Genomic DNA, 8,189 nt, shown 5'->3' on the forward strand with positions numbered 1-8,189 from the left:
GGGACAGTGGGGGGGATGGGGGGGCAGGGGCACAGTGAGGGGTGACAGCAGGAGTGGTGCTGGGGTGTTGCTGGGGGGTGAAACCAGGGGATTATGCTGGGGGGTGAAGTTGGGGTGACACCAGGGGGTGATGCTGGGATGACGCTGGGGTGATGTTGCAGAGTGACCCTGGGGAGTGACGCTGGGGGGTGATGTTGGGGTATCACCGGGGGGTGACATGAGGGAGAGACATTGGGAGGTGACACCGAGGTGACAGTAGGGTGATGGTGGGGGATGACATTGTTGGGGTGATGCTGGGGGTGAAAGTGGGGTGACACCGGGGTGATGTTGGGAAGTGATGTTGGGGTATCACTGGGGAGTGACATCAGGGAGTGGCGCTGGGGTGACATAGTTGTGGTGGCACTGGGAGGTGCAGTGGCAATGCTAAGTCAGGGCCTGAAACAGTGATTGAGCACCTGGTGGGAGGGCAGAGCCCGCCCAGGGGAGCCCAGGTCCATGCAATGTACCTGAGTCACAGGAAGGGGTGGAGGCACCCCTTCCCAGCCCTCATTTATGGGCTGGCAGTGGAGGTGAGGGGATTTTGCTGGAGATCTCTGCCTGGGTGAGGTCTTCCAAGGTGGAGTAGGTTTTCTTCCTTTGATTCTGTGCCTACAGCTGCTGTACTTGAACAAGTTTTCCTTTGCTGTAGCCTAGGACATTGCTACTCTGTTATCATTGCTGTGTTTTCCATTGTGTTACAGTATTACGGGAGGTGATGCTGGGGAGTGATGTTAGTGGTTGATGTGTGGGTATCACTGGTAGGTGGTGTTGGGGAGTGATATTGGGGGATGATGTTGGGGTATTGCTGGGGGGGAATCAGGAGGAGTGTTGGGGGGTGACTCCGTTGGGGGGTGACTCTGTTGGGGGGATGGTTGGATATCACTGGGGGACATGAGGGAGTGACACTGTTGGGTTGATGCTGGGGGTGCACACTCAAGGGGCACACTCAGAGTGACACTGGGTTCAGGTTGGGGTTTAACAGTAGGAGTGATTTTGGGGTATCGCTGGGGTGACACTGGGGTGTGGTATTGTTCTGGTGACACTAGGGGCTTACATTCAGGTGATGTTGGGGTAACACTGGGGTGTTGCTAGGGAGTGACGACGGGGGGAACATTGAGGAATTGCTGGGGGCTGACACTGCAGTCATGTTGTGGGGTGATGTCAGGGTATCACCGGGGGGGGCATCAGGTAGAAATGTTGGGGTGCCAAAGGGCCCTGACTGAAGAGTGACCATGGGATGGAACAAAGTATCCTGGCAGTTCTAAGGGAACTGATATTTGTGGCTGTAGACGCAAGGATCTGGTTTTGTAGAGTGAGTTGACCTTGGTAGTTGGCCTTGTTTTTGCAAAGCCTTGTTTTGCAAGCAGGTGTTCTACTTGGGCTCTGTGTCATGCGCTGGCCACGCGGGTACAGCGTGCAAGTGGAACAAACCCTGCAGACCTTGGGGAGAATCAAAGCAGGAGAGAGGAGGAGTGCCCCTTGAAGCAGGGGACGCCCTGCTGGCACTGCCCATCGCATCCACCGCCGGCACGGTCCTTCTCTCTCCTTTCGGTGGTTGCACCAGGGGAGGTTTGGGTTGGAGATCAGGAAAAACTTCAGTACAGAAAGGGTTGTGAAGCACTGGAACAGGCTCCCCAGGGAGGTGGTGGAGTCACCATCCCCGAATGGGTTTAAAAACCATTTGGATGTGGTGCTCGGGGACATGATTTATGGTGGGTTGTTAGAGTAGTATGGTGAGGCTGCAGTTGGACTTGATGATCTTGAAGGTCTTTTCCAACCTGAGCAATTCTATGATTCTGTAGTCCCCCCCCCCGTCTCATTCGGTTCCCCCCTCGTTATTTGCCCCAAATTCTGTTCTAGGTGCAGACTGTGCTGAACACCAGCCCCAACCTCACTGGCTTCAAATGCTGGACCCAGAGCCTCGCTATTTCACCCCAAGCTCCAGTCTCAGACTCACTATTTCTCCAAACACCAGCCCCAACCTCACCGCTAGGCTGGAGTTTGGGGTGAAATAGTGAGGATTTGGGGCTGGTGTTTGGAGAAATAGTGAGTCTGAGACTGGAGCTTGGGGTGAAATAGCGAGGCTCTGGGTCCAGCATTTGAAGCCAGACACAGGGAAATTAGGGCAAACATTTAAGGCAAAAACAGGGCGTTTCAGTGCCAGTGCACTCTGAGGTGAAACGAAGGCAGTCAGGTGCCTTGTCTAGGGGACGGCGTTTGGGGGAGGACCCCCAGGGCCACGCTGAGGGGGAAGGAGAGGTTGGGGGCAAAGGTGAGTAGCGGGCAGCCATGGGGAGGGGGCAGCGCCCATTTCCAGGGTGGGTTTGGGGCTGCGCCGGCTGAGGGCACGGTGGAAGCAGGCGGTCTGCGGGCACAGCGCCTTGCTGTCTGCCTCAGCGCCGCGGCTCTCTGCTGCCCTCCGCTGGTCGCCGGGCGGTACTGCAGGCACGCGCGTGCACGGGACTGCCGTGGACGCGGGCACGCGCCGAGCAATATGGCTTTGCCGAGTGCGCGTGGCCGCTGACCTGCAGCCCATGGCGAGGGGCCCGGAGAGGGTGGAGAATTCCATTCAGCAGCTCCTAGTAAACTCGGCTGGGGCTGACCCTGGAGCCACTCTGTGCCCAGCCCGGGTTGCTGCGATGTTGGGGCTGCTCCATGCCAACGCCATGCCCCACGAATCTCCAGGCTGTTCCCAGTCCCCTGCTGCAGGGAACGCATTTAAATGGCTGGGGGACGACTGTCAGTCCGCCGTGGTAATGAGCAAGAAGGAAGCCACGAGGCGCTCAGGGGAAGCTGTGAGCCGAGCCTATCCGTTCTCGGGCCTGGGAACCTGCAGCGGCGCAAGACTGATGCTCGCGCTGCCCTCGAGCAGCTCCAGGAAACAAAGCTGCTTGTGTGTGCAGAGCAGCGCCTGCAGCGCTGAATTCTCTTCAATGGGGGCAGCAGCGAGAGCCTCAGGAGCTCGTGCGTACACGCGGTGTTGGGGCGGCCAGCTGTCAATCCCGTGCCACAACGAGCCAATGGGATGTCATGGCATGCACATGGGCAGCCTTGAGACAAAATGGTCGCTTCTCGGCTCAGGCATAAAGATGTGGAAATAGGGAAGAGACCTCGCTCCGCAGACTGGGGAGCATTGCTCAGAGCTGACGGTCTGTGCCCGCTCTGCTCTCCTGCAGCTGAAGTAGCGAGGAGGAAATCCATGCCTTCTGTACATCTTCCAGCGCGTGTGTGCTGTTGTTTAGAGGACTAGTTACAATAAGGCTTGGTGGGTTAGCTGCGCAGAGGGGTCAGAACTCAGATCCGCCATTTCTGCAGGACCCGCGCAGCGCCTGCGGTACCGAATCCTCTTCCATGGGCGGCAGCAGCGAGTACCGCTCCGCTAGTGCGCGTGCGCAGTGCCGGTTGGGGGGGGGGGGGAGGAGCTGACGATCACGTGCAACGCCGAGCCAATCGGGTGCCGCAGTGCGCGCAGGGGCCGCTGGGAGCGAAAACGGTCCGTGTTCCCGGGGCGAGCTCGGGCGTAAAGCCGCCCGAGGAAATAGACCAATGCCGTCCTGAAGTGGAAGGGGCGGGGAATGTCGCTGAGCCGGCGGTCCAAGGATTGACTGCTCGCCCGACTCAGAGAGGGTCGTAGAAACGGACGCTATTTTTAAGTTTTCGGGCGCATGCGCACTACTGCCTAGAGGACTCATCACAGGATGGGTGGATTAGCTGCGCAGAGCGGTTAGCACGTAGATACGCTACTTCCGCATTTCTGGGCGCATGCGCCGTGCTGCCTGCAGGACCAAACAGACAGCGGCAGTTCCGCGGCTTGGCCACCAGGTGGCAGCAGAGACCGCGGAAAGAAAGAACTGCGGGGGGGGCGCGGGCCGGCAGGTCCTTGACGATCGGGAAGAACACAGGGTTAGGAGAGGAGGGGGAGAAGAAATAAAAATTAAATTAAAAAGACGAGGAAAACCAAGGAAAACTTCTCCAAACCCTGGAAACCAGTGCTAAGTGCTTATGAATGTCTGTGTAAAAATATATACGTATATATCAAATTGATGCCGTCATGTTTTTTTTTTTTTTTGCCAGTGTCTGAGGTGATTAAAAAAGCTGGTATAAATTGCACAGGTGCGTGCAGCGAAGCCAAGGGTGGTTCAGAACAATTAACAGAGCAACGCAAAACAGCGGAGCCACTTTTAGAAAAAGCAGAGCAGTAACAGCTTCTGTACCTGGCCCCACCAGGCCGAGCTTCACCCAAGGCTTGAAAATATCCCTGGGATGGGTTTGGATACGGAGCGATTCGTCGGCAGCTCTTCCCTTTGGCACCGGTGCCGGGATCTGCCCCCGGGCACCACGCTTGAGACTGACAAGCGGCCTCAGAACAGCGGGGCTCCCAGTCACAATTCTCATGGATTTGCTCTGCTTTTGACCCAAAGGAAGAATGAATAGGAAGCAGGAGGGATGCATCAGCCGTCGTGAGTCACGCTTCTCAGCGTCACCTTTGGGAGACAGATGATGGATTTGTAATAAAATCTTGATACAGCAGAAACATACGACGCCACCCAAGAATAATGCGAGCACGCTTCTCAAGGAGGCAGGGAACTTGAGGCCGTCCCTCGGGGAAATCCAGCACAATCTGCCCGCAGACAGCTCTCTGGCAGCTACTCTAGATCCAGCTACATTCTGTTCGAGAGCACGACTCAAAAATACAGAGGAAACAAAGGCAGCTTTACACAGGCAGAAGAAAAAGAGCTGCACGTTCCTTTCGGTATTTAAAATAAGCAAATAAGCCATCAACAACAGAAGCCGTCCCTAGAATACCACTATGGGAAACACAGCAGCAGAGAATAAACTATCTACGTATAGAGCTACTGCTCCAAGAAAAGGAAAAAGAAAAAAAAGACAAAAAGAAATGTCTTTTAGACGTTACCTGCTTGAAGGCATACACCAGCCTCATACGTCAAAAGCATGAAAAAAATGCGTGATCTCCTCCAACGTTGTGCATATTTGGTCTAGGCAGCCGGCTGCACAGCTCTGTACCACGAGGAACTTCGCTCATAGGCAGCGGGAGTGGGGGCAGACGCCGCAGTGACGCAAGGAAGATAACGATGTAGTCGTGCTGTACCTTGTTAACGATGCTGCTATTGTATGGAGCTAATCTCCGGAACGATGCTGTGGCAACGTGGCACGCTGAACGGGACATCTGAGAGGACAGCTACAGTCCTGATCAGAAGCACGGACGGCCCGGACCTTGGCAGATGCTCAGAACAAGACGACGCCACGAGTTCTACTTCAAAGGAGCTTGATGACAGGCAGCTGATTAACGACTGCATGGTGGTAACTTGCTTATCTGATTGAGCCAACGTGCTTGATATCTCTACATAAGAAACTGCACTAAGACTAATAAACGGCGTTGCTTTTGCATCATATTGATGTGCACAGCTTGTCCGTTACTCGCTCGAGCTGGTGTGCCTCGGTTACAGCATCCAAAAGAGGAGAAATTGAGACGTGCAAGCTCATGGCTAATTGAATCACAAGGGAGCAACAGAACAGTTCCCAAAGCCTTCCAGCACTCAGCCTGCTGCCCGCGTTGGGTCAGTGCAGTTTGGGGCGGGTTTTCTTTTCTGGTGTTTGGTTTGTTTTCAAAAGGCTTCACACCATCTTGTCTCTTCTTCTCCTTCTGCAATCATCCTTCTAGGGATACACGCTCAATAAGCGGAACAGAGTACGAACTTACTGGGAGGAAAACCTGTAAGACTGGGGGAATATTTTCCAGCAAGCTGCAGCAACTGAGCCCCGAGGCCAGGAGCTCTTGGCACTGACTGCCACTGGCCTCGGGGGCATAGGGCCCCGGAGGCCTTAAGCAAATCTGGGCGGCCTTCAGCTCATCTGGGTTCAGGCTCTGGCCCCACCACTCAGACCCCACCAAGGGAATCGCCTGCCCCGCAAATCTGACCCCGTACGCACAATGTGCCTCCATGCTCCTGCGCCCCGGAGAGAGATGTAAGGCACAGAGAGATGCAGTGCAACCCGACCAGACAGCTCTCCTGCAGAATGGTAGCACTGTCTTCACAAATGCTGAATCCTGCAGTGCAGCATTTGAGAAACTTGTACCGCCCGGGAGCGACATGCTGCTCCGCTGCCGCCCGCGTTTAACACAACACGATACTGAAGGGACGGCCCGGCACCTCTGTTATGCTACCAGGACTTTTAGGGCCATTACCGTTATGATGAGCATTCTGTTAGCACTGAGGTTAGAGCTACCTTTAGGATTGAGATTACTGTTAGCGTTACTTGTAGGGTGACTTCTCTGGGTCGTTTTCAGGGGATTTTCTGGGCCCAGGGCACAACGTGAAGCGATTGGATAACTCCCTCGCAGAGTGGCAGCGCTCAAGAATTTGATATTCACAAAGGAAGTGCAATGCCTGAGCAACACAGAGGAAGGCAACGGGAACAACAGGGCAAAGCAAGGAGGAAACCTGGGGAAAGGTGAGAGGAAAAGGGCAGGCGGCCTGGAAGGTGCCCTAAAGAGCTGCAATGAGTTCTGGGAGCACTGCATTGTGCAATGGGGAAATACCTGTGTGCGTACATTGCCCTGACCTGTTCGGGCAACGAGTCGCCGAAATTGGGGTCCGGGGCATTACGGGACATGCAGTTTTCCATTGCTGAGCAGCATCCGGGCAAGGATCAGCAGCTGGAGAGACCTCAGCAAGAACTTCTCCTGTGGGACTGATGTGGGCCCGCAGCACAGCCCCTGGCGTTCCATTCTCTCTTTCTTTCACTGACAGGGGAAGAACATCAACTTAGAGGGGAAAAAGGAAGAAAAAAAAAAGAAGAAAACCAAGGAAAACTTCTCCAAACCCTGGAAACCTCTGCCAAGTGCTTGTGAATATAGGCTAAGAAGAAAAAATCCATCCAATTGATGGCGTCATGCTTTTTTTTTTTTTTAATTATTTGCCAGCGTCCATTAGATTATTTTTAAATAATCACGCACCAAAATCTAACTACTGAGCAAAATTAACGATAATGAAAGAGCCATCATGGATCAGTTCAAGGTCAGCCAGGGGATCAGGCCCAGTCAGCATGGGTTCATGAATGGTAGATCCTGCCTGACAAACTTGATTTCGTTCTATGACAAGGTGACCCGCTCAGTGAATGAAGGCAAGGCTGTCGATGTGGTCTACCTGGAGTTCAGTAAGGCCTTTGACACTGTCCCCCACAGCATCCTCATGGAGGACCTGGCTGCCCATGGTTTGGATGGGCACACGCTCTGCTGGGTGAAACACTGGCTGGATGGCCGGGCCCAGAGCTGTGGTCAATGGAGTTCAATCCAGTTGGCGGCCAGTCACGAGCGGTGTCCCCCAGGGCTCGGTGCTGGGGCTGCTTCTATTCAATATCTTTATCAGTGATCTTGATGAGGGCATTGAGTGAACCCTCAGTAAGTTTGCAGATGACACCAAGTTGGGAGGGAGTGTTGATCTGCCGGAGGGTGGTAAGGCACTACAGAGCGACCTGGATAGACCGGATGGATGGGCCAAGGCAAACGGTATGAGATTCAATAGGGCCAAGTGTTGGGTCCTGCACTTTGGTCACAACAACCCCAGGCAACCCTACAGGCTTGGGGAGGAGTGGCTGGAAAGCTGCCTGATGGAAAGGGGCCTTGGTGTGTGCATGGACATGGGCTGAATGTGAGCCAGCAGTGTGCCCAGGTGGCCAAGAAGGCCAATGGCATCCTGGCTGGGATCAGGAATGGGGTGGTGAGCAGGACTAGGGAAGTCATCCTGCCCCTGTACTCAGCATTGGTGAGGCCCCACCTCGAGTACTGGGTTCAGTTTTGGGCACCTCAATACAGAAAGGACATTGAGGTGCTGGAGCAGGTCCAAAGAAGGGCAACAAGGCTGGGGAAGGGCTTGGAGAATATGGCCTACGAGGAGAGACTGAAGGAACTGGGGCTGTTTGGTCTGGGGAAGAGGAGGCTGAGGGGAGACCTCATTGCTCTCCTCAAATACCTGAAAGGTGATGGCAGCGAGAGCGGGGCTGGGCTCTTCTCAGTGGTGAGAGGACAAGGGGAAATGGCCTCAAGCTGCACCAGGGGAGGTTTAGGTTGGATATCAGGAAAAACCCTTAACAGAAAGGGTTGTGAAGCACTGGAACAGGCTCCCCAG

General features: G+C 54.7%; 1 long non-coding RNA gene across 3 annotated transcripts; it reads right to left on the reverse strand.

Annotated features, from left to right (window-relative positions):
* Window positions 1-1,725: 1,725 nt before the first annotated feature.
* LOC110391419 lies at window positions 1,726-7,179 on the reverse strand. 3 transcript variants are annotated; one of them, XR_002434065.1, is made up of 4 exons: window positions 6,602-7,179; window positions 4,955-5,718; window positions 2,022-4,523; window positions 1,726-1,929 (listed from the first exon to the last, which is right to left on the reverse strand). It is a non-coding gene; the product is annotated as an uncharacterized LOC110391419 (long non-coding RNA). The 3 variants fall into 3 exon arrangements; XR_002434064.1 differs by having other exon boundaries at window positions 6,289-7,179; XR_002434063.1 differs by having other exon boundaries at window positions 4,955-7,179.
* Window positions 7,180-8,189: the final 1,010 nt, after the last annotated feature.

This window comes from Numida meleagris, unplaced genomic scaffold (assembly GCF_002078875.1).
Source record: "Numida meleagris isolate 19003 breed g44 Domestic line unplaced genomic scaffold, NumMel1.0 unplaced_Scaffold362, whole genome shotgun sequence".
NCBI lineage: Eukaryota > Metazoa > Chordata > Aves > Galliformes > Numididae > Numida > Numida meleagris.